At 40.4% G+C, this 27014-nt stretch overlaps 1 protein-coding gene and 1 long non-coding RNA gene across 3 annotated transcripts in view; both read right to left on the bottom strand.

The window, feature by feature from the left end:
* Positions 1-27014, bottom strand: part of casq1b (calsequestrin 1b) — a 44313-nt gene that overhangs the window by 12879 nt on the left and 4420 nt on the right. The window lies entirely within an intron of this gene.
* Positions 12945-25527, bottom strand: LOC121640842. The gene is made up of 4 exons (XR_006010585.1): positions 25516-25527; positions 18343-18348; positions 13628-13965; positions 12945-13310 (listed from the first exon to the last, which is right to left on the bottom strand). It is a non-coding gene; the product is annotated as an uncharacterized LOC121640842 (long non-coding RNA).

Below are 27014 nucleotides of genomic sequence, written 5' to 3'. Positions count from 1 at the left end.
GCCGCTGCACTCAAACTGAGGGTCGATTTGTCCATACCATGGCGGAAATATTTCATTTAGATATTAATGAATGGTCTCAGATTGGGAATAAAGTGTATAATATGGGACCTTTAAATAACTTAAATTATTAATGAATTATTTTTATACAGCTACTATTACTGTTGAGATCCTATGAGGTTAAAATATGTTTTGATGATGATAAATTTAATGAGATTGATCACAGCTTATAAATGAATTAATCATGATTAATCACCATTTGCAACTATGCCTGAAATCTGCCTGGTTTTATTGTATCAACAGAAAGAGCAAACCAGTGCTTACTTGGGTTTTTCTTCACTTTTATTTACATTAAATGATCACTTTAGTTGTAATAATCAGTTCAATACTACATGAAATCAAGACCTTAAAAATATATCTCATTTGTGCTGACCTATTCCTGGTCAGTGCGCCTTTCTACCACCTGTCAGCCATTGTCTTTGAGAAGGGTCCTGCTCTGATTTGTATCTCAGAACCTGTTTATAACTTCTCTGACCACATTCATGGCCCCTAAATGATGAGACCTGAGACTGATAAATGTTGCTTACTTTAGCTAGTTTGTGTAAATATGTGCCAGTGTGAACTATGAACTGCTAATTTCTTCTTTCTTAGCTGAATAATAAACAAACACAACAAGAGAGACGGTGCTAGTGTGACAGCTGACGGCTGCCCAGTGGGTGAGAATGATGGAGGACTGATTTAACCAAAGAGCTGCAGCCGGTGTGATTGAGATTGACAGATGGGTCCCTCCTCCACTCATGGTTTGGCCCACAACTGGGACAGTTCTGAGAAGGCCGACCAATCCCCGGGGACATCCTTCTTTAAACCTGCACCTGCAACAGCAATCGGGGCGAGTGGGATGCAATTTGCCAGCAGCTGGACGGTGGGACAGTTGCTTAATGGGAGTGACTTTGTGTCTTGTACTGAGGAATTTCGTAGTGAGTTTTGACATTGTACTGTTAAAGTCTATTTTACGTTCTGAGTTTGGATTGGTGTCCCTGTTTGAGTTGAAAAGGCATTTTGATTTGGTTTTTGTTTTATATACCGCCTGTGTGCGTGTACCCCGTTATTTGGGACATTTCTAGTTTTGTTTTGATTATAGCAGATTGTAATTGTTAACCCACTAAGGGACCACCTTTAGTTGGCTTGGTAAGTATTATATGAGTATAACCTGTTTAGGTTGTATTGTGGCAAATAAATTGTGGACTTTTTATTTCATCCAGTGTCCGACTCACTTTATGTTCCATCCTCACACCCCTGGACAAACGAGGACGTAACACTAGCGATAGAAAATCAGCTGATCAACTGACAGCCGTTGTGAGGAGAGGACGCTGCCATGCTGTGCAGACTGCAGATGACCAGAGAAGTGATGTTTGTGGAAACTACGTGAAAAGTAGTTGTTTTATTTTTTGGGGGGGGGGGGGGTATGTGGGAAAAGTGTGGGTGGAACCACCTCAACAGTAAAGTGTGGGCGTTAAAGCATCCTCGACTCCCATGGGTGTAACGCCCTCAAATCCATGCATAGAGCCAACTCACTTTTTCCCTCTTGCCTTTAGAAACCTCCATGTCTCACTGTCGACAGATGCTACACATGCGTTAATTTGCCTTAGTTTTAATTGTTGAATATTGATGAGCAGCACTTGGAGACTTTTCTTTGTTTTTACAATGTGCTTTACAAATGAATGGATTGGATTGGATTAATACAATATGGTGCAAGCCACATTGCAGATTTTTTAACTATAGCTCCTTCTTTTGGCTGGACACTGTAAAATAACAAAAAGAAATTAAAAATAGAAATATTCTGATTTGCATGCAAAATACTGTGAAAAACTTTTTTTTAATTCCTCTTGAGCGCAGTAATTTTTGTTGCCTCTTTTTCACTGAACCAGGTTTCCAGAAGTTATTATATATCCACATTATTTTTTTAAACTTGATTTAATAATACAACTCTGAAGACGCACTCCATAACTTTTCAACCTTAAAACTCCATATTCCCGACCAGTTTGATGACGCAGTGACCTACTGTTATGTGCATGAAGCCGTTGCTGTCCAGTGGTGTTCAGCAGTTGGGAAACTAGGGCCTAACCCCTAACCCTAACCCTATCCCTTTTCTACCCTGTCCTGTCCAGCATCCTAACATACAGAACGGTGGTCTGTGTGCCATATTTTGCTTGACAGATTTGCTCTACCAAGGGAGACATGTTATATACATGGCTGCCCTTGATATTTTTATTATTTTTATTGTAATCTTATTTTCTTTAGTCTTATATGTCAGTGCCGAACCTGACAGGGAGATAAAGGAAGAGAGAGAGAGAGAGAGAAAAAAAAAAAAAAGGGAGCAAAGGACAGGATTAAAATGTAGAAATAACAGTTGTCTATGCTGCCCAGAACATATCACAAAAAAAAAAACAACATAAACTACCACAGTACTACATGATACCGAAAGAAAGATAGAATGATGATGATATAAAAAATTACAATAGTCATCAAACGTACCTGCAGATGAACGTACCAACACACAAACATCAGCTACATCTAGTGAGAAGCGGATGGAGAGACGAGCACGTTTGTGAGCATGCACGTGTTAATATGCATGTGTGGCCATGCAACAGGGAGGAAATGTGTACCCGCAAGGGGGCCGCGATCGAGCCGCACCCCGAAGCATCAGCGGGGGACGGGGGGAGCCCGAGGCCCCAAAGGCCAAGCAGATCCACAGAGTACCAAGCCCGGGACAGCCAAAGCAGACAGAGCAGCGGCCCACCCGGACCAGAGCAGAGGGGTCCCCAGACCGGAACCCCCGGCGCGACGGGGCAGGGGCACCGGGCAGCCCAGGGCGATGGCGAGCAGGCCCAGCGGATGCTGGGCGCTGCGGCGCGGGCCGCACGGAGGGCAGGCGCCCCACAGGCCCAAGGGCCACCCTTTCCCCCCAGCAAAGCCCCACCCAGGAACCCGACAGGGCCCGACCGCCCCAGGCAAAACCACCGTGGGCCAAGCCAACCCCAAGAACATGTCCGCAGGTCCCCCCCCCCCCCCCAAAAAAAACCCTCTTTACCCCAACCCTTACCCATTCACCCCCCCCCCCCCCCCCCCCCCCACCCACCAGGGGCACCCCAGGGAATCTTGGGCCTGATGGGCCCCAGACCCGACCCTCTCCACATACACACACCCACACAACCACATACATTCTCCCCGGGGTCTCACCAGCCCCCCGATGAGGCACCGAGGGCAGCCCCCAGGGCAGATGGCGCCCAGCAGCACCCCACACAGGACTCCAGGCAGGCACCGAACCTCCACCCCCCGCAGCCCCGAGTGCATCCCGGGACACGAGGGCGTAGGAAGACCTCGGTATGGGCTATTTATAATGCAATTAAAAACTGGAAGGAGCCATGAGATGGTGATGGGTCCCACTGCTGCCAGGCAGCAGGACCCCCTCAGGACTCCCTCAGTGTGTGTGAGTGTGTGTTATGTGTGTAGTGCAGTACTGTTAAATGTGGTAGTGTCTAACATGTAAATAAAATCGGGGGGAGAGAGGTCACAAAGGGAGGGGATGGAGGAAGGGCCACCTCGGTGGCTCCTTTCCGCCCACCCACAGCCCATGTGCCCATCCCCCCGAGGCCCTAAATGTATATTGATGTCTAGGTTGTGATTAAAATCTAGTGGGGCGGGCAGTCACAGGGGTCCACCGGGGGATCCCGCAATGGGGACCCCCCAGCCAAACCCACCGCCTCCACCCGCCCCACAGTGTAGTGTGTGTGATGTGGGGTGGCGGGGGAGGAGAGGGGCTCGGGGAGGGGCACAACTGGGAGGGAGATCCCCGTCCCAGCCGGGCCCGAGGAGGGGCACAACTGGGAGAGAGATCCCCGTCCCAGGCATCCAACTCCCCAGCTGGCCGCTGTAGGCGCCCCCGCCCCCCCAAGACCACCCGAGGGAAGAGGGGCAAAGGCCCGGCCCCGCCAAGAGCCCAGCGCCCACCAACCCCCGGCAGCCCACGCCACCACACCAGGGGACCAGAGAGCCCCAGGCCGCACACACGCATCCTGGTCGGGTCCAAGGCACAGCGCCCCCATCCTCCCCGAAGGAGCCCCCAGCAGGAGGGGAGAGAGCGAGAAGGAGAGCAGACTCCATCCCCACTGCCCACCAGGACTCCCGCCGCCCCCCTTCCCCCTTCCCCCTACCCCTCCCTTAGACCCAACGGACACATTGTAATCCCAAGGGTACCTGCCCGGCATCGGATCAGCCCGACCCCGATGGCATGCCCAGGGCGACCAAGCCCCCCCGAGGCCCAGGAAGGGCCCACCGAGCTGGAGGGAGGCAGCCCCCCGCCCGGCCCCCACCCCAGCAACCCGGCCGCCCAGCCCCAGGCCAGCCCCCCAACCGCCCCTGACCCCCAGTCGCCCCCCGCCCCGCCCCCAGTGAGCACCAGCCCCCAGGCCCCCAGGCCCCCAAGGCCCCGGACCACCGACCCAGAGAAACAGCCAGGGCCGATGGACCCCCAGGGCCCCCCAGCCAGCCCCACCCCTGACCCCCACAGAACGACTAGACCCCAGCACCCCTTCCCACTACGTGATGTGACTAATCAGCGGGGTCCAGGAAGACTGAGAGTTAACTGATTGGTGTTTAATGGATGCCGATACAGACTCTAGACTGATGTGATCCAACAGGAGATTTCTGTACTGGTTAATATTTAGATTGTTTTTAGACTTCCAGTTCACTAGAATAGTTTTCTTTGCGATACATAAGGCCGTGAGGACCATATGTGCTTTGTTAGTGTCTATATTAATGTGACTTAGGTCACCCAGTAAACAAAGTTTTGGACATGCAGGAATGTTACATCTAACCCATGTTGATAAATCCTCACAGACCTTTTTCCAGAACTTCTGGACAGGTGCACAAAGCCATAAAGCGTGTAAGTAATCATCTGCTGTGTTACCTGTGCACTGTGTGCAGATATCGGAGTGATTAAGACCCATCTTGAACATCCTTTGTCCTGTATAATGCGTTCTATGGAGGACTTTGTATTGTATGAGTTGTAAATTTGGGCTGTCTGTCATATTAAAGGCATTAAGACATATTTGTAACCAAAATGGTTGACTAGGATTGATGGATAAATCTATCTCCCATTTTGAAGTAGGTAGGGAATTTGAGTCATCTATTTTTAACATTAATCTGTATATTTTTGAAAGTAATTTGGGGGTACAGAGGTCCATAAAATCTGCTACTTTTGGAGGAAGTTCCAGATCTGTTCGGTGAAGGGGGAATTTTGTGTGTATTACGGTTTTGAGCTGTTGATATTCTAAGAATCTGTTGCTGTTAATCCCATATTGTGATGAGAGTGTATTAAAAGATAAAATGTTTCTGTTATGGATAATATGTTGAAAGTATTTAATTCCTTGGTTAATCCATTGGTTAAAGTTTAGCATATTTTTGTTTAGTAGAATATCAGGATTGTTCCAGATGGGTGTGAGTTTACATGGTATTATTGAGGAGTTGGTTTTATTGAGAAATTCCCACCAGGCTGTCAGAGAAGTGCTGATGTTGACACTTTTAAAGCACTTTTGCTTTTTTATACATAAGCTGAAAAAAGGAAGATCAGAAATTTCCAAATTGTCACAAAATGTTTGTTCTATGTCTATCCACAGGTCATCTAGTGGACTAGATTTGAGCCATTTTAGGACATATTGCAATCTATTAGCTAGGAAGTAATGTTGAAAGTTAGGCAAGTCTAATCCTCCTCTATCTTTCGGCTTCTGTAAAGTTTTTAAACTGATCCGGGGTGGTTTATTTTTCCAGAGAAATCGGGAGATGTGTGATTCTAGCGATTTAAACCAGGTAGAGGGGGGTTTCACAGGAATCATAGAAAACAAATAGTTGATTTTGGGTAGAACCATCATTTTTATGGTGGCGACTCTCCCCATGAGTGAAATGGGTAGAGATTTCCAGCGAGCAAGATCATCTTCTATAGTCTTAAGAAGGTGAGTGTGATTAAGTTTTGTTAGTTCTGAGAGCCTGGAGGGAATATTTACACCCAGGTATTTAATGTTACCTGATTTTAAGGTGATGCTGGGTAGATTTTGAAAGCTACAGTTGATGGGTAGAACTGTACTCTTAGACCAATTAACGGAGTAGTCCGACAGTGATGAGAATTTATTAATTAGTGAGATTGTTTCAGATAGAGAGGTTTGTGAGTTCTGGAGGAATAGTAAAACGTCATCAGCATAAAGACTTATTTTATGAAATATATTTTTGGACTGAATGCCTTTAATAGCTTTAGTTTGTCTAATTGCAGCGGCTAGCGGTTGAATAAATATAGCAAAAAGTGAGGGAGATAGTGGACAACCTTGTCTGGTACCCCTTTGTAGATTAAAACTTGGAGAGGTCTGGTCGTTTGTTCTAACACTCGCATTAGGAGAACTGTATACGATTTTAATCCAGTTAATGAAAGATGGGCCAAAGCCGAATCTGTTTAGAGTAGCTAGGAAATATTTCCAGTTAACACGATCAAAAGCTTTCTCTGCATCTAAAGAAACTATTATTGTTTCCAGGTTATTGATGGTAGAATAATCTATTATATTAATTAGTCTCCGCATGTTAACAGTGGAATATCTGCCCTTTATAAAGCCTGTTTGATCAGGGTGTATAATGATAGGAGTTACTTTCTCTAACCTTCCAGCTAATGCTTTGCAAATTATTTTAAGGTCTGCATTTTTCAGTGATATGGGTCTGTAGCTAGATGGTATTGTGGGGTCTTTACCTGGTTTTAATAGTACAGTAATGGTGGCAGAGTTTATGTTTGGGGGTAAGTAACCATTTTCCTTTATTTGTGTCACCATTTTGAAAAATGTTGGGGCCAGTATTGACCAGAATTCTTTATAGAACTCTGCTGGGAAGCCATCCGGACCTGGGGCTTTTTTACAGGGCATATGTTTAAGGGCTTCATGTAGCTCCTCCACTGTGAGGGGGGAATCTAAGGCCATGACTTGTTCCTGCTGTAAACCTGGAAGATCTATGTTGTTAAGAAAATGATGGATATCGTTGTTTGATGGATCTAAGTGTGATGTATACAGAGTTTTATAGAAATCTCTAAAGATGTTGTTTATTGCATCTGGGTCATGCGTAATATTACCTATTGAATCTTTAACAGCCGATATGGTAGATTTTTCCTTATTTATTTTTAACTGGTTAGCTAAAAATCTTCCGGATTTATTACTGTGTTCAAATGTCTCCAAGCATAATCTTTGCACCAGAAATTCTGTTCTCTTGTTGATTATTTCATTTAATTCCAGTCTAGCCTTCCTTATTTGGTTCATCGTTGGTTCATCTGGTGAAGCACTGTAGGCGTCCTCTAATGATTTAATTCTTATTTCTAATTCTAATATTTTTGAGTTTTCGTTCTTTTTTTTATGTGACGCAAAAGAGATGATTTTGCCTCACATTACCGCTTTCCCTGCTTCCCACAGAACACATGCTGAGACTTCTGGTTTGTCATTGTTTTCTAAGTATATAGCCCATTCTTTTGTGAAGTAGCTGATAAAGTCGGGATCTTTAAGCAACGCTGTATTAAATCTCCAGCTTTTAGTCGGTGGTGTGATTCTCATGTTCCTCAAAGTAAAGGAAACTGGGGCATGGTCGCTGATAGTAATGGGGTGAATCTGGGTCTCTGAAATCTCACTCACCAAAGAGCTGCTAACCAGAAAATAATCTAGCCTAGAGTATGAATGGTGAACTGAGGAAAAGAAGGTGTACTCTCTGATATTAGGGTGATAAGACCTCCATATATCGCAAAGTCCAAAATCTTCCATATATTGTTTTACAGTGTTTGTGGATTGCCAGTTTCGATGATTTACAGTGTTACTAGATCTATCAGCTGAGCCCAGAACCATGTTAAAATCCCCTCCTGTGATCAGTGTGCTATCTGTGTGTTCAGAAAGTGATGTGAAGAAAGAGTGAAAGAAGGAGGGATCGTCAATATTTGGGCCATATAAGTTAGCTAAGCATAACTTCATATTTTGAATAGATAATTTTACTATGATGAATCTCCCTTCTGGATCTGTGATAACGCTGATTTCTGTGAATGTTACTTTTCTATTTATCGAAATGGCTACCCCTCTCTGTCTGGAGTTAAAACAGGCTGAGTAAACATGAGGAAACTGGGTTGTAGAGAGAGCATTAACTGATGTTTTTGTCATATGAATCTCCTGTAAGAACACAATGTCTGCCTGCAGATCATTTAATCTATTAAAGATTTTTAGTCTCTTCTCTCTGGTCCCAGCTCCGTGCACATTCCAAGTGATAAATCTAAGGATGGTCATGCTTGTGGTGAAAAAGTGAGTGTTGGATGCTTCTTGTTAATATAAATGTGTATGTGTGTGTGTGTAAGTGTATGAATATGTATGCGTAATGTTGTGTGCCTGTGTTGAATGTTATTAAATGTACTTGAATTAATAAATGTGAGTGTTGGGTTATATATGCAGGTATTACTAAATGTACTGTGCCGCTTAGCATTAGTGTTATATGGTTCCGTGAGGTGGCAGCTAGAAAAAAAGAAAAACAAAAAAGAGTGCAGAGAGAGAGGAAAAGAAGAATAAAGCGGGAAGAAAACGACAAAAAAGAGGGGGAAGTGGGTGACAAAAGAAAACGAACCCATAAAATATAAGTCCATTTTGTGAACATTAGAGACTGGCAGTATTATTATTATTAACTGCACTCTTTTTTTATCCGGGAAGCTGCAGCTAAGTTTAGTTTTGCACATGCTAGCAAGTTGATGTAAACAATACGGGCATTTTGAACGCGCACCGTGGCTGATTATGCAAAAAAATTTAGAAAACATTGGATGAAGAGAGGAAACAAAAGTGAGACAAAGCAAGAGATAAGAGTCCACATAAGACTGATTATTACTGTCTGGAGAGATCTCATGATACAGTTAGGATGCAAGATGGATACCAAATTAGCCATTGACAGGGGACGCATCACTGAAAGTGGCAAAAGTTAAGTAGTGAATCTTTAATGGAAATATTTTTAAGTGTAATACAAGATTAGTTCAATTGCTGCTGTTAAGAAAGTGCTCATGAGCAACTTTTGTCTTAGTTGAAGTCGGCAGTAGTCACAGTGTGAGTTTGGAAACCAGGGAGAAGTGCTAAAAAGCTAGCTAAGCTAATAGCTTCTCAAATCAGAGACAGAAGAGCAAATTTTCACCTAAACTGTAAAATCTCATAAAGGACCATTTTTGCATCAGATAGCTGTTTCCATTGACACACCTTTTTCTTATCCAAAAAAATATCTGTTGTGCAGGTAGTATGCAGCCACCGGGCAACAACTTCTGCATTTACTGCACTTTTCATTGGTTAAAATAATAAAGTGGTAATATAAATACCTCTGACATGTCAGAGAATACTTGTGGTAAAAACATTATGTACAGTTCATTCTCATGTAAGTTTACCAGGTAAAAGTTACTTTAGTAACTTATACCTGTTAAAAATGCTTTTTTAGACTGAATCTGAGTTTCAGAGACTTCTTGTTTTGCTGCACCCATTTGTTTCTTCTTCTAGCATGTTTCTTAAGTCTAAAAGTGATGATTCACACATTTGTGTGTGTACGTCACCTTGTGATGTAAGTCACTCAAGGTTGACCCAAGGGACACAAACAAGCGTAGTCATTGGTGGCTTTCACAGCAAAAAAGGAATAGCGAACTGTTTTCATATCCCAAAAGGTTCAGTATTCTGTGCAAAGAGTTTAAATATTCAGACATACAAAAGTACACAAATGCACTTGTTTTAGAAATATGATGTATGATTTATGCACACATATGCTTCACAGTTTTTTATTTTCCTTTTTCTGCAGATTTTCAGAAACTTGATTTAATTTTTCTGAATAATATACAATATATTACTATATTGTACATAAAAGATCATGCCAAACCCAGGCATAGTAACACAACATTGCCATCTACCTAATCCAAGCTCCCCAAATAAAAGTCCAATGGGATCTGGTAGCATCTATGGGAAGGAAGCCCAATCCATAGAGACCCCACCCCACAGCCCACTAAAATCTAAAGTATATTTTTCTAACACCTGGTATGAGACACTCCAGGACATCCTCAGATGTTTTTTTTTTTTTTGTTGTTTGTTTTGTTTTGTTTTGTTTTGTTTTGTTTTTTTTGTCCTAAGGGTCAAAACAAGAGGAGAATCTTTTCAACACAGGCCACACAATGCAAAAGCATTTTATATCAAGTTTTACAGCATGCTTTGCAATGTATCCAGCAGGGAAAGGCTTGCAGCATGCAAGAAAAACAAATGTCACTGTCACAAGGGATAGTTCAATCAGTAAAAATGAGAAGTAACGAAAGATTTTCATCTTTCAGTGTAAGCAGCTCTCCTGGGGCCTGTGTAAAATTAGAAATTTAGCTGCTGGCCCCCTTTAGGCTAGATAGTAAATTAGTAATAGCTGTCTACACCAGGCTGTTACAAAACACTGAGCCGGGGTATCATGAAAGATTCAGACACAACAGCTCAGAAAACACACTCAAACTTTCTAGAAGCCAGAGAGATTGTGTTGTTTGAAAGGAGACAATCCAGAATTTTGTCTTGTTTAAGTTGTAGTTATTTTTAAAGCTACATTTTATTCCAATTTTTTCATCATTACTTTTCAGTTTTTCATAGCACTGTATATTCTCAGGGGAGAGGTGACAAAATGCAGAGAAAGTTCTTCAAAAACCTCACAGGCACACTAGATTATTCACCACAACTGTGAATGTGAAAATGCCTGGGACCATCTGTGACCAGCTCACTTAGCAATAAGCCACATGGTTAACATGTCACACATCAATCTCTTCTTATAAACTTTTAATCCCTCATGCATTTGTCAGACCTGACATGATTTGTTATCTGACTGAGGTCATTTTAAACCTAATATGCAAAAGCATCTAGAAGAGGTCTAAGATTCCTTCTTCCCACCGATTGTTTTATATGTGAGTTAATGCATGTACTAAGACAGCAGCTTTGTATACTTGTAGAGAGATATTCAGATTAAACAACATTTTGATTATGGTATTTATAAGGTTACAAGAGGTTCCTATAAAATTTGACAGAATTAAAGTGATGGAAATCTACTGAGCATAGACTTAGTGTAGCAGCCAGGTTACATAAAAGGGGGATGGACAACTTTTTGCTTTTAGACCTGCCTGAATTCTTTATGGGATTCATTCAACAAAGTTCTGGAAACATTCCTTAGAGATTTTGGTTCATGTAATAAAGTCCACTGCTGTCCCGACAGCGCGCACAAGCGGGCACGAGTGCAGCCGAGCGAAGCTGAGCGCTCCCGACAGCACCCGAGCGGACACGAGCTCAGCCGAACGAGCAGCGGCGGGAATAAGCGCCGCGGAGAAGACAAAGCTCCTTACTTTCATGCTTTCGCCTTCGCCCTCGAACGACGTTTGTCCCTCCACCTGCTGTTCACCCTCGTCCACAAACTGTTTCCTTGTGTGTGAGTGCGTGCATGAATAGCTGCTACGTCAGCGGGCCTGCCGCATTGTTGTGCTGTATGTAATAACCCTTCATTAAACTGTTCGACCACATCCCGCCTCATGTCCTTAGTGTCCTAACCGACACCCCAGGGCGAGTATCCTCCAATCCATCCTGAACCAAGTTTCCTGTCAACTCCTAATTAACAGTTCATATTGAGATGATAGCATCATACAGTTGGTGCACATCCCAAAGCTGCTCTACTGGACTGAGATCTGGTGGCTGTGGAGGCCGTTGGAGTCCAGTGAACTTATCGTCATGTTCTAGAAAGCAGGTGGAGATGATCTGAGCTTTGTGACATGGTGCATTATCCTGCTGGAAGTAGCTTCAGAAGATGCTCCACTGTGGTCATAAAGGGATGGACATGGTCAGCAACAGTACTCAGGTAGGCTGTGCTGGTTAAACCGTGTTGAGCTAGTACTAAGGGGGACAAAGTGAACTAAAGAAATATCTCCCACATTAGAACCAGTGGTTATTTGAGTTACTGTTGCTGTTCCATCCTTTCCAGGGTTAGGTTCAGTCTGCCCTCTAACTTCTGATATCATCAAGGTATTTTGCTCCAGACAACAGCTCCAGACCTTTCTCAGACACTCTAGGGATGGTTGTGTGTGATAATCCCAGTAGATCAGAATTTTCAAGCATCAAGCATGCCATGTTCAAAATCACTTATATCCCCTTTCTTGCTCATTCAGTTTATATTTCAGCAAGTCTTCTTGGCCATGGCTACATGCCTAAATGCATTGAGCTGTTGGCATGTGATTGGTTGACAGTTGTAGCTGTGCAGATGTTCTAAATGTTATAAAAATATATTAACTGACTCACTGACTGGTTCCATGAGATTATCCTTAGTTTATGTAAGTGGTTGACGTTTATCAAAGTATATTCTATTGAGAGCACGTGCCTTTATCTAAAGAGTTCTACAGGGGACTACTGATGGTTCTAAGCAACATTTCTGGCGGTATGTCAAGTAAATTCATAGCAATTTCCCTTCATACATATATCAACTGATACTGGTGTTGCTACTATTTCAGGTAAAGTTTCAAATGAGCTAAGCTGATACACACTAAAAAATGTTGGGTTAAAAACAACCCAAAATGGGTTATTTTTTAACCCAACACTGGTTAAATATTGGACAGAACACATGCTGGGTTATTTTGACCCAACAAGTTGGGTTGGTTTCCCTAAACCAACAGTTGGGTTGTTCTAATAACCCAACCATAGGGTCAATTTGACTTTACTGCTGGGTTCTTTCTACCCAATCATTTGGGTTGCCAATTTCTAATCAATATAATTAAATATTATGGTCATTATATATTGATTAAATATATTGACACAAAAAATTCAATTTTTTTTTTATTAAACTTTAGAGTCCACAAAATATTTTAAGCAACAAAATTTTCTATTAAAATAGAGAACAGTGAATACTTAACACAATAAATACCACAAACTTATTAACATTAAATATTTTAAAACATTGGATATTTTCTTATAAATATCTTAAATTGTAATACACATATATCTTATCATAACACTAAGTAATTTCTATCTAAAAACAGGGGAACAGGTACTTAATCTTTTCAGAACAAAAAAACTATACTATCTAAACACAATATCTCCAGAAAAAAAGGGGTGTTTTGTCCTCCCCGAGATAACAGAGAACGCTTGGGAATACTGCGTCCCGCTGTCCAGCAGGAGGACATAGGGGCAGGATCTTGATGTTTTTGCCTGGTCCAAGTATTCAACCATGTTGATTCCGACCTATGATGAGAAATGAAAGTAGGTAAATATCTCTACAGGGACAAAGCAACAAACAACTCAAGCTCTTTCAACCCATTCCTTCACAAACTTTGATGAAACCCCTTCCACTGAAGTTACATCTCTGGCAAACTCAAGCTGGCTAATGCGGCGCGTGCTAACCATTAAAAAACGTTTCTCACAAGCCATCGCTAACTATAAATTACCGAGAGCTAGCAATCACTGCTACAGACGTTCATATTACAAATATACACGGTTACTAAAATAAACTTTATACATATGATTCATATACATGAAACAATAGTGAAAATGTAACAAACCTCGCTGTGTAAAGTAGTGTCGCTCCGGTAAGATATTCTCGGGCTTCTCCTTCCCTTCACCCAGGACTCTGGCCAAACGGCTGCAACCGGTGGGGTAACGGTACTGTTTGTCGCGCATGCGCGAACATCGACCCAACATGTTGGGTAGTCCCAAATGACCCAACACAGTATAATGGGAAATTCAACCCAACAGCTAATAACTCAACTACCAACAACAATAACCCGGCAAGTTGGGTTCTTAGATTACCCAACTTAATGAAAACAACCCAATTAAACTACCCAACAGTCTCAACCCAGCTGTTGGGTTAAAAAAATAACCCAACATTTTTTTGTGTGTACTATACAGTAGTGATGAAATATTACAGACATCTGATTGGTCAGACCTAATCATCAAACATGGACATAGACAACCATGTCTGCAGCTCAACAAATTTCTTTGTGAAATCAAAGATTGTTTTTCTGTTTGCACAGATTACATGTTGTATGCATGACTGCCAAACACATGAACATGACCCATAGATTACTTCCATTTCACCGCTGACAGAGTTAAACTTTGTAGCTCTCAGCCTTTATTCTCACTCCAAGAGATATTTAACCTTTTGTGAACTATAAGTTTGTTTCAAACTTAATCATTGCAATACTCCTCACCAGTAAGTTGCTTTGGATTTAAGTAACTATGTAACTGTTAAATTAATGTAACATAGTAAACATGAACAAGGAACTTGTCATCTCTCTGTGTTGTTGTCATGACAAACAGCTGACTGAAAGCATCATAACCTACTTTATGCTTTATTCTTGTGAGGAGACCTTCACTTCATGAGCTGCTGCATCTGTCTGATGTGTAAGCATGTCAACAACAGAAATATTTCAGAATTGATTTCTTCTTCTCCTGGGAGACAGAGGAGCAGGTTCAGAAAGAAATCTTAGCATCTTTCATGGCTGTGCATTACAACTAAAGCAAGGTGAATAGTGTGGTTGGAGGACCAAAAAGCTAAAGACTGGTATATGTCTTTGCAAATGTTAATGTAAAGTACCAGTGTTATCATTATTCCGGTCCAACTCTTATTGGAATGGTCTCCTTTTCAAAGGCACAAAAATCACATTTGAATTTTTCATGGCACACTCTGATCCCCCTATTTCCTTGACATTTTTCACCCATGAATTAATAATAATAAGGAGACATTCCCTGATACAGATAAGAGAGAGAAACATTAAAGAACATTCATGGGGAAATGAAAGGAAATGTTAAGAACAAGGGAGAGTACAGCAGAGGCATTTATAAATCATTATATACAGAGAGGAAAAGTACAAACACATATATACTACTGTTCAAAAGTTTAGGGTCACTTTGCCATGGGATTCAATAGGGAAGTGACCCCAAACTTTTGAACAGTAGTGTATATTGCATGTCATGTCTATGGGCTGTCACCTACAGCTGTGTTTGTGATTCCCAATTACTTCAAGATAGAATCCCTTCTTTTTCCAAGTGAAAGCCTATGTTGCATATATAGTTCTCCTTCTTGTCTTCAAGCAAAACAGCCCATCAGCAACAGCAGTAAGAACAAAAGAAAAACTTGGTGGCTATGTTTTAGAACAAACTACAAACCAAAGAGGAGGATGTGTTAACAAAAACATGGCTGAACTGAATCAACTCGCATCTCTTACCCAAAATGGGTCACTTTTATCTGACTTAATGCTGAATCAGCAGCGCCTCACGGCCTCAGTGGTTTGTGACTGAGAGACTGGTCATGGACCTTTCACATTGTGCCACCTCCTAATGCTTATGCAAATTATGGGCCAACCACCCTTGTTTACAACAAAAAAATTCATAGGTTTACAAGGATTTATCTGCACTGTCAGCTGTAGAAATATGTTTACAAAATCATTTTCATCTTTTGCATTAGTTTGTGATGTGCTTTGAAAACATGTGATAGTGATAATAAAAATAAAGGTCTGTCACTAAAATACAGTCGCACGCCCATTGATCACTAGTAAAAAATATACATTTATTCTAAAGAAAAGGGGGGAAAAGGCACCACCTTGCCTTTTTCACCTGGTTGTCAATGTGCAGAGTCCAAGATAGATCCTCGGTGATGTGCACACCCAGGTACTTGAAACTGCACACCCTCTCCACCATCACCTCCATAAACTTGCTGACTTCCCTCGAGCTGGAATGGAACATGTCCCAGTCAATGTCTGACACAGCGTTCTGCAGTGTAGCCCACGACTGGTCGTTCCAGCGTCTCACCTGCCTCATGGAGACCCCTTCCTGTGCCAACCTTTGTTTGTACTTTGGCACGAGGAAAACTGCGTTGTGGTCTGATTTTCTGAGAGGAGGCAAATACACCACTTTATAGCCCTCTGAATTGTGTGTAACAGTGGTCCAAAATGTTATTCCCTCTAGTGGCACATGTTATGTGTTGATAAAAAGTTTACATGTTTTTTTTTTGGTCTGGTGGCGACAGCACATCACGTAGGTCCAATAGTGCTGTATCAGTGTCCACGTGTGGTGAAATTGAAACTATGGCAGACATAATAATGGCTGTAAATTCCCGGGAGAGACTGAATGGTCAGCACAGGATGGAGAAATGTTCCAAATCTGACGAGCATGAGCCGGAGAGAGTTTTGGTGTTTGGGGGTTACACCAGTTGTTGTTCACCATAAAACAATCTCCTCCCCCTTTAGACTTGCCTGTTTCCAGCGTTCTGTCCTTGCAGAAAATAGAGAAGGATTCTGAAGGTGATATGGTCCGATACCAAAGTAGATCAGAATTTTCAAGCATCAAGCATGCCATGTTCAAAATCACTTATATCCCCTTTCTTGCTCATTCAGTTTATATTTCAGCAAGTCTTCTTGGCCATGGCTACATGCCTAAATGCATTGAGCTGTTGGCATGTGATTGGTTGACAGTTGTAGCTGTGCAGATGTTCTAAATGTTATAAAAATATATTAACTGACTCACTGACTGGTTCCATGAGATTATCCTTAGTTTATGTAAGTGGTTGACGTTTATCAAAGTATATTCTATTGAGAGCACGTGCCTTTATCTAAAGAGTTCTACAGGGGACTACTGATGGTTCTAAGCAACATTTCTGGCGGTATGTCAAGTAAATTCATAGCAATTTCCCTTCATACATATATCAACTGATACTGGTGTTGCTACTATTTCAGGTAAAGTTTCAAATGAGCTAAGCTGATACTATACAGTAGTGATGAAATATTACAGACATCTGATTGGTCAGACCTAATCATCAAACATGGACATAGACAACCATGTCTGCAGCTCAACAAATTTTTTTGTGAAATCAAAGATTGTTTTTCTGTTTGCACAGATTACATGTTGTATGCATGACTGCCAAACACATGAACATGACCCATAGATTACTTCCATTTCACCGCTGACAGAGTTAAACTTTGTAGCTCTCAGCCTTTATTCTCACTCCAAGAGATATTTAACCTTTTGTGAACTATAAGTTTGTTTCAAACTTAATCATTGCAATACTCCTCACCAGTAAGTTGCTTTGGATTTAAGTAACTATGTAACTGTTAAATTAATGTAACATAGTAAACATGAACAAGGAACTTGTCATCTCTCTGTGTTGTTGTCATGACAAACAGCTGACTGAAAGCATCATAACCTACTTTATGCTTTATTCTTGTGAGGAGACCTTCACTTCATGAGCTGCTGCATCTGTCTGATGTGTAAGCATGTCAACAACAGAAATATTTCAGAATTGATTTCTTCTTCTCCTGGGAGACAGAGGAGCAGGTTCAGAAAGAAATCTTAGCATCTTTCATGGCTGTGCATTACAACTAAAGCAAGGTGAATAGTGTGGTTGGAGGACCAAAAAGCTAAAGACTGGTATATGTCTTTGCAAATGTTAATGTAAAGTACCAGTGTTATCATTATTCCGGTCCAACTCTTATTGGAATGGTCTCCTTTTCAAAGGCACAAAAATCACATTTGAATTTTTCATGGCACACTCTGATCCCCCTATTTCCTTGACATTTTTCACCCATGAATTAATAATAATAAGGAGACATTCCCTGATACAGATAAGAGAGAGAAACATTAAAGAACATTCATGGGGAAATGAAAGGAAATGTTAAGAACAAGGGAGAGTACAGCAGAGGCATTTATAAATCATTATATACAGAGAGGAAAAGTACAAACACATATATACTACTGTTCAAAAGTTTAGGGTCACTTTGCCATGGGATTCAATAGGGAAGTGACCCCAAACTTTTGAACAGTAGTGTATATTGCATGTCATGTCTATGGGCTGTCACCTACAGCTGTGTTTGTGATTCCCAATTACTTCAAGATAGAATCCCTTCTTTTTCCAAGTGAAAGCCTATGTTGCATATATAGTTCTCCTTCTTGTCTTCAAGCAAAACAGCCCATCAGCAACAGCAGTAAGAACAAAAGAAAAACTTGGTGGCTATGTTTTAGAACAAACTACAAACCAAAGAGGAGGATGTGTTAACAAAAACATGGCTGAACTGAATCAACTCGCATCTCTTACCCAAAATGGGTCACTTTTATCTGACTTAATGCTGAATCAGCAGCGCCTCACGGCCTCAGTGGTTTGTGACTGAGAGACTGGTCATGGACCTTTCACATTGTGCCACCTCCTAATGCTTATGCAAATTATGGGCCAACCACCCTTGTTTACAACAAAAAAATTCATAGGTTTACAAGGATTTATCTGCACTGTCAGCTGTAGAAATATGTTTACAAAATCATTTTCATCTTTTGCATTAGTTTGTGATGTGCTTTGAAAACATGTGATAGTGATAATAAAAATAAAGGTCTGTCACTAAAATACAGTCGCACGCCCATTGATCACTAGTAAAAAATATACATTTATTCTAAAGAAAAGGGGGGAAAAGGCACCACCTTGCCTTTTTCACCTGGTTGTCAATGTGCAGAGTCCAAGATAGATCCTCGGTGATGTGCACACCCAGGTACTTGAAACTGCACACCCTCTCCACCATCACCTCCATAAACTTGCTGACTTCCCTCGAGCTGGAATGGAACATGTCCCAGTCAATGTCTGACACAGCGTTCTGCAGTGTAGCCCACGACTGGTCGTTCCAGCGTCTCACCTGCCTCATGGAGACCCCTTCCTGTGCCAACCTTTGTTTGTACTTTGGCACGAGGAAAACTGCGTTGTGGTCTGATTTTCTGAGAGGAGGCAAATACACCACTTTATAGCCCTCTGAATTGTGTGTAACAGTGGTCCAAAATGTTATTCCCTCTAGTGGCACATGTTATGTGTTGATAAAAAGTTTACATGTTTTTTTTTTGGTCTGGTGGCGACAGCACATCACGTAGGTCCAATAGTGCTGTATCAGTGTCCACGTGTGGTGAAATTGAAACTATGGCAGACATAATAATGGCTGTAAATTCCCGGGAGAGACTGAATGGTCAGCACAGGATGGAGAAATGTTCCAAATCTGACGAGCATGAGCCGGAGAGAGTTTTGGTGTTTGGGGGTTACACCAGTTGTTGTTCACCATAAAACAATCTCCTCCCCCTTTAGACTTGCCTGTTTCCAGCGTTCTGTCCTTGCAGAAAATAGAGAAGGATTCTGAAGGTGATATGGTCCGATACCAAAGTAGATCAGAATTTTCAAGCATCAAGCATGCCATGTTCAAAATCACTTATATCCCCTTTCTTGCTCATTCAGTTTATATTTCAGCAAGTCTTCTTGGCCATGGCTACATGCCTAAATGCATTGAGCTGTTGGCATGTGATTGGTTGACAGTTGTAGCTGTGCAGATGTTCTAAATGTTATAAAAATATATTAACTGACTCACTGACTGGTTCCATGAGATTATCCTTAGTTTATGTAAGTGGTTGACGTTTATCAAAGTATATTCTATTGAGAGCACGTGCCTTTATCTAAAGAGTTCTACAGGGGACTACTGATGGTTCTAAGCAACATTTCTGGCGGTATGTCAAGTAAATTCATAGCAATTTCCCTTCATACATATATCAACTGATACTGGTGTTGCTACTATTTCAGGTAAAGTTTCAAATGAGCTAAGCTGATACTATACAGTAGTGATGAAATATTACAGACATCTGATTGGTCAGACCTAATCATCAAACATGGACATAGACAACCATGTCTGCAGCTCAACAAATTTTTTTGTGAAATCAAAGATTGTTTTTCTGTTTGCACAGATTACATGTTGTATGCATGACTGCCAAACACATGAACATGACCCATAGATTACTTCCATTTCACCGCTGACAGAGTTAAACTTTGTAGCTCTCAGCCTTTATTCTCACTCCAAGAGATATTTAACCTTTTGTGAACTATAAGTTTGTTTTCAAACTTAATCATTGCAATACTCCTCCTTCAATTTCACCACACGTGGACACTGATACAGCACTATTGGACCTACGTGATGTGCTGTCGCCACCAGACCAAAAAAAAAACATGTAAACTTTTTATCAACACATAACATGTGCCACTAGAGGGAATAACATTTTGGACCACTGTCAGCACAGGATGGAGAAATGTTCCAAATCTGACGAGCATGAGCCGGAGAGAGTTTTGGTGTTTGGGGGTTACACCAGTTGTTGTTCACCATAAAACAAACTCCTCCCCCTTTAGACTTGCCTGATTCCAGCGTTCTGTCCTTGCAGAAAATAGAGAAGGATTCTGAAGGTGATATGGTCCGATACCAAAGTAGTGAGCCATGTTTCAGTCACGCAGAAAAGTTCTTTATGTCCCATTGGTATCTCATCCCATCCCCTGCCATCCACTCTTAACTGGCTCATTGTTAAATCTTGGATAGAATTTAAAATTCTCCTCCTCATATATAAAGTGCACCATGACCAAGCTCCAGTCTACATCAAAGATCTCATAGTTTTTTCAACAGAGCATTTCATTCTAAAACTGCAGGTTTACTTGTGGTTCCTAGAGTCTCTAACAGAAGACTGGGAGACAGAGCCTTTGACTATCAGGCCCTTCTCCTGTGGAACCAGTTCCCAATTTGGCAGACACCCTCTCTACATTTAAGATTCAGCTTAAAACCTCCCTTTTTGATAAATCTTATAATTAGTGGTAGTTAGCCATCCTTTATTGATGTTGCCATGGGTTTAGACTGCACTGCAAGCTGCACTGAGCACTTTTTTCTCTTGTCATCTCTCTGCTCTGTATTTTCCAGGTATATATTTATGACAGTATTGGCTTTGTTAACTTCTGGAATAAAGAGTTTTAAGGTTGGAAAGTTATAGAGTGGCATCAATAACACTGCATGTGGCACTAACCCAGCACATCCCATCAGGGTTAAAAAAAAAACCCACAGTGAAGCATGGTGGTGGTAGCATCATCCTGAGAAAATGTTTGAAATCAGGATGTTTGGCAGCATCAGAAAACATATTTAAAATTGAATGAGCTATGAACTGAGCTGGACACAGGCACAATCTTAATGAAAATCTGGTCATTTTTTCAACAGATTGAGAGACGGATTTGGAATGACAATGACACCAAGCCCAGTGCCAAAACAGCACTTGAGTGGTTTAAGAAAAACATTTTAGTGTCTGCAACGGCTTAGAACCCATGCAGGCTTTAATCTGATTAAGAATCTGTAGAATCATTTAGAGATTACTATAGTCTAGCAGAATCCAGCTAGCTTGGACAATTCTCTTGAGGGATGGGCAAAGTCCCAGTGGCTAAATGTGCCAAAGTTAAAGAGCCATACCTCAAGACATTGCTGCCTCAAGATCTTGCACCTCTAAAGTGGTAGGTATACTGACTTGGTGAATTGATATCCTTCCTCTCCACATGTGAAAATAATTATTATTCCTGGTTAATTAAGGGGATGCACTTCACAGCTTGGTTTACAGTGGTCCACAGCTGTCCTTTCTCACTAATCATGTGTTTTCACCAACCAAAACAGCAGATGTGCAAATGTAAGGGTTTGCCAATTATCATTAAAAAATCCCACAAGCTACTTTTTTATTTTATTTTATTTATTTATTATTTTTTTATGAGTCAGGAAAGTTAAAGAGAAGATTTCTTGTTTGGTAGAGTTTCAGCTCATACAAATGCCGTCCATCATACTCTGTACAAAATGCCTCTCCTGAATAGACTCATTAACCCAGCAGCTGAGTATTGTACAGTATATCCTAAGATCACACATACATTTACCGCAAAGATGCCTACTCACGTCTGTGACTAATAGGCTCCCATTTTAGAAAGCACAAAAAGGACAGACTAAAGACTATATTTCAGATTGCTTGGTGCCTCTAAAAAAATGTCTTAGGTGATCCATATTATGACAGTACGTCAAGTAGTGAAATATGTGTTTTTTACAGCAGCTGAGACCCTTCTAGTCAACAGGCCAACACTTCTTTTATAAACTCTGAAGTCCAAAAACTGGTGGGTTATAGATGGTACCAAAGTTTTTCATATTGATACTTTTAGTGTGTGGTACTTTTTCCATCAATACCAATATCGATACTTTTTACCTCTTAAAGGAAGCTCACAATTGCACAGTGTGAATATCTTAATTTTTAGGGCAGTATAAAAATATAATTAAAACTCAAGAACATAAATACCTAAAAGAAATGCTTTTAAAACAATAATAAAATATACTGATGAGTAAATTAAACAAAAATAAGATTAAAATCTTTTTAGAATGATAAAATAATTAAACTAGTAATTAATATAATTATTCACATTTATCAAATGTATTAAATTTATAACTGAAAATAAGAAATATAATATGTAGTAGTAATATGATTTATACAAGATAATGCACCATAACCTGCATTAAAACATTAAAATATCAAAACAAATCCTCATTATTACTAGCAGTAGCAGCGTCATCATGACATGATGACATCTGATAGGCTACCATAATCATGTGACACAGAAGGATACACTGTGGATGGGCTTCACACACAATTATATTTCCTAAAACTCTCAGCAGTGAAAACCTAATGGCATGTTTTGTGTCAGCAGAGACGTATCTCGATACTAAACACAGTACTGAGTCCAGTATTTTGACTGACTGATATGGAAGTATTGACTCCCGAGTATTGATACGTCCTTCCCTAGTTTCAGTGTGGAACAAAATATATCAGTTGGAATCCGAGTCTGGCTTGCTAAGAAAAATATATAATATAAAGTATTTTTTATTTCAATGCTTCTTTCAAAGTGTTAACTGGTAGATTATGATGCAAAGGTAAGATATCTGTTAAGGTCTGTGCCACCCAGTGAGGGGAAAGGCTGTGTTTTGACAGGATTTGAAGGAAGAAAATGGAAACTGTCACTTGGAGGGTAACTGTCCCCTTTTTTCTCTTCATAATAGCTTTGAACTATCTGTGAAAATGACTGAATATGTCAAATCAGTGGTGTAGTCTCGTTAATTCTAGTGGGTATACTCTGATATGAATGGGTGGGCTGGCTCTTGGTGTGATCGGATCTCCAATATATTGATTAATCACAAGCTTGAAAAATTGAAAAAACAAATGAAAAAAAAGAGGTACTCTGTTTTGAGCACTTTATTTTATGATAAAAAAAAGTGATATCTAAGCACAATTGAAGAGGAAATGCAAGTTATTTTAACTGATTTTATAAACAGCAATGAGGAAATTTGTCTTAGGCACAAACAAAAGCAGGTCTTTCTTTTTTTTTTTGTTTTTCTGTTATTTTCATCCAGTACCATAAAGAATGAGGGCATGTCATTTATTGTTCTAGTCAAAGAGCAAACCAGCAGTCAGTCTAAATAATGGCAACCACAGAGACAGTCTGACCTATTATCGGATATCTCACCAGATGGAACAAGATTAGATATGACAAAAAGATGGAGATAGGACAAGAAGGACCTTCCTCCAAACCAAGAAGACTTCCTGCACATTACTGAACCACATTTCCACCTGCCCTGTGTTAACCTTTAGTGTGTTGCCTCTTTTAATCATTAACTTGTGTTCATGTGACCTGGGGAAAAGCCGAAGAAGAAAATAGCCTTTCCGTAGTATTTTCCTCTAGTTCTTATCTCACAGGAAGGGAAGTAGCTTTTTTTATTTTATTTTTAGCTGTTCCAGTCGTACTGCCCCATAATTAAAGCATATGTATTTGTTCATTTCTGTCTTCAGTATTTGGATTAGAAATCCAGATTTACACAAATGTGAGGTTCTGTAGCTGCACTGGATGGTATCCATCTTGAGAGAAAAAAAAATATTACCACCAAATTGTGTGGCAGTCTATCGAGTAACTGTCAATGGATTTAATAAAATGCAGATTAATGGGGAAATTCAGGTGAATGAGAAATTCAATATTTATTACTGGATAAAATCTGTACAAAATTCAATGGCAATTACATGGATGTTGAAATATTTAAGTGTGGATTGTAATGCAATATTTTTTCTATTCATAATACCAATCTTGTCAAATGTGAGATATGATGGATTTTTTTTTTTATCTTATTTGTCTTCAGTTCATTTAAATGTATTTATGATCACCAAGAATTGACAAGAAGGACCAAATGGTAGAGCAAAATGGGATGTGTGATGAGGTGTGATGTAACTGGAAAAATTACATAATTTGAACTGGTCAGAATTTGTTGCAGCTTGTCTACGGAAAGATAGAGCAAAACCTTAAAAGATTAAGAAGACACAATATTAATAAATGTTAAAGGTCCCATATTAAAGCAAAACTCACTTTCTAAAGGTTTCCTAACAGTCATACGTGTCCTCATAGACTGTGTATGAGGCCCAAAAGTGAGGAAATCCTGTCTCCTCTCTCACTTGCTTGCTCCACTTTTTAGCAAATGTGTGCTTAAACAGGTGAGTCTGAGATCCTTCCCTTTGTGACCTCACGAAGGGAAAAACCACTTCCCCGGTAGTGGATACTACCATTGAACGCCCCCCCTAGCAGAGCCTGCCCTCTAAATAACCGAGCAGGCGCCAGCGAAAGCTTGACCTTCTCCCAGAGAGGGGCGTGGCCAGGCTCCTCTCATGAGCATTTAAAGGTTCAGAAACAGCCCTTGTTCAGTAGGGCCACCAGAGCCACGTTTGGAATGGCTGAAATTAAGGCCCAAGGCTGAATTTGAGGTGATACACTTTGTTGTTGGACCTCTAATAACCATATATAATTGTTCAACCAATGTATACTATGGGACCTTTAAGAAACATGTAAGAGACAGTTGAAGACTCCACGACCACAAGATCATTTAAAACATTTAAAAGCAAGTAAATAAAAACTTTAGCATCCGGTGTAGCTCTTTGAGTATGCATTCTAGCTTAATGTACAGTCCTACAAAACATAATTAAATTCATGCTAAAGTTGCTTGTTAATGTACTTTAGGATTGGGGCCAACGGTTTTAGATTTGGTGTGATGTAACTATGCAAAGCCACTAGAAAGAAACAAACAACAAAGTTCAGAAGACAAAGCAATACCATCACTGTGTTCAGTAAACACAGCTATATTAAACTATGTCTCACACTGAGTGTTGCAATACTGTAAATTTACCCAGTGTTCACAACCAGTGGCCACTGCAGCCTGTCAGCCATCATGACACACAGGATTTGTTATCATAGAGCAAGATGACGCCAGCTGTGGTCAAAGGGGACATGCAGGAGATATTTTAGATGTGGCAGGGAAACTCTTTCCAGCCCTCTGAGGGCAGAGTGCTGAATTTGTGTTTAACAGTGCTAATATGGGTACGTTTTACCTGTGCTTGTTTTAAAAGAATGACCATCGGGAGGTTTTGACTGACTTGCATGCATTTCACCCTGTTCATGGTTATTCTGAAAGGGACAGTTAAAGTCTAAGTAAAGCAAATTAAGATATTTTGATGGAAACAAGTGAAAAGTCTTGACAGTAGTTTTTTAAAACATAGCTTTTAAAAGGCAGATAACTGTTGTAATAAACTATAAAGTTGGACTATTTTTTTGTTGGTTTTCTTCTTAGGATTATTAAGGGGAGATCTAACTACAAAAAACCATGACAGGGAATTATGTAGATAGAGTGAGTAAAAACATCCTCACCCCTAACACTCACCATTATAAACCAATAATATAACTAGCAAATCAGTCCATAGACATGTTTCTTGTACAGACTCCACCCCCCTGCAACACTTAATATGATAAATCAAGTATAGAAATTTGATGACTGTTGGTATTATTTTAGCAGGGCCTTGTTATCTTTTATTTCCAGGACTTTGAGGCTAAATAGTTCCAGGTACTCCATGGAGTAAACGCAAAGTTTATCTGATAATCACACACCATCTCAAGCTTTCTTTTGTTTGTGTCTTTATTAAAGCTGACTTCAAAGGTTAAATATAGTGTTTTGAGCTTTAATACAGTACTAAACAGCTTTTTTAAAATTTTCAAACCGTGTTGTTCCTAACAGAGTTTTTGTGTTTCTATTACAATTCTTTTGCAAAATAAAAGTGATATTTATATATATATATAAAAAAAATTTCAACAACGTACAATTGTGATTTGCAGGCATTTCAGTTAAATTGTGTTTAGTGCATAAACTGTAATTCTTGTAAAATCTTGTCCCACGAGACTCAATTTTCAGGAAAAACGAGGTTTCTAATTCCTTTTAAAACTCTGCATTTGGCTGTTGTTTGCTGTCAAGGATGACAGTTTTATTTTTCTCTCTAATTATTTGTAAAAAGATTTCCGTCTCCTCCTCCGTCCACCCATACCGCGCTATCTTTACTTGAAATGAACTGGTCACATGACCCCCTACATCACTTTCAGTGATCCGAAAAATGTGTTTCCATTACGCTTCTTTTTTTACACTTCCTTTTTTTCCCCCTTATTTTTAGTAATGTTTGAGAGGTTTGTCAACATTTAGGTGTTTCCATTACCAGTGTTTTATTGCAATATTTAGGGTTTGTGCAATTCTAGGGATGATGGAAACGCAGTTAATGCCACTCTCACTTTGTTTATTGTAATCTGAGCTCTTTTTTTTTACCATACTGCAGCAGCCACTAAACATGTGCATGTATGTTGCTACATGTGAGTCTCTGCCCCACAGTTTGAACCAGACAACCCAAGTTTTCACACACTGAAGAAGTCACATTATTTACCTTGACAGAATCCGAAAAGCAAGGGAAAAGACCAGAGAGGACAATACCCTGGACCCTGGACAATACTACTTCCACAGCTTGCAGTTGTCTTGTACTGGGATTCTGCTGCTACAGTTTCTAGTAAAACCAGCAGCTTCTGAAGGTTATGTATTGGGCCACTGAGAGCTTCTAACACAGCCAACCTTGTCATCGTGTCATCACAGTGGCTGTTACTGATACTGTATTTATGTGTTCAGTGTTGTTTTTATCTCCTTCTTTTTTTAAGTGGGGTTGTGTATAGGAGTAGTTGGTATTTTACCTACAGTAAAAAGCAGT

Source organism: Melanotaenia boesemani, chromosome 5, assembly GCF_017639745.1.
Source record: "Melanotaenia boesemani isolate fMelBoe1 chromosome 5, fMelBoe1.pri, whole genome shotgun sequence".
Classification (NCBI taxonomy): Eukaryota; Metazoa; Chordata; class Actinopteri; order Atheriniformes; family Melanotaeniidae; genus Melanotaenia; species Melanotaenia boesemani.
This window is presented reverse-complemented; position numbering and strand designations above follow the sequence as displayed.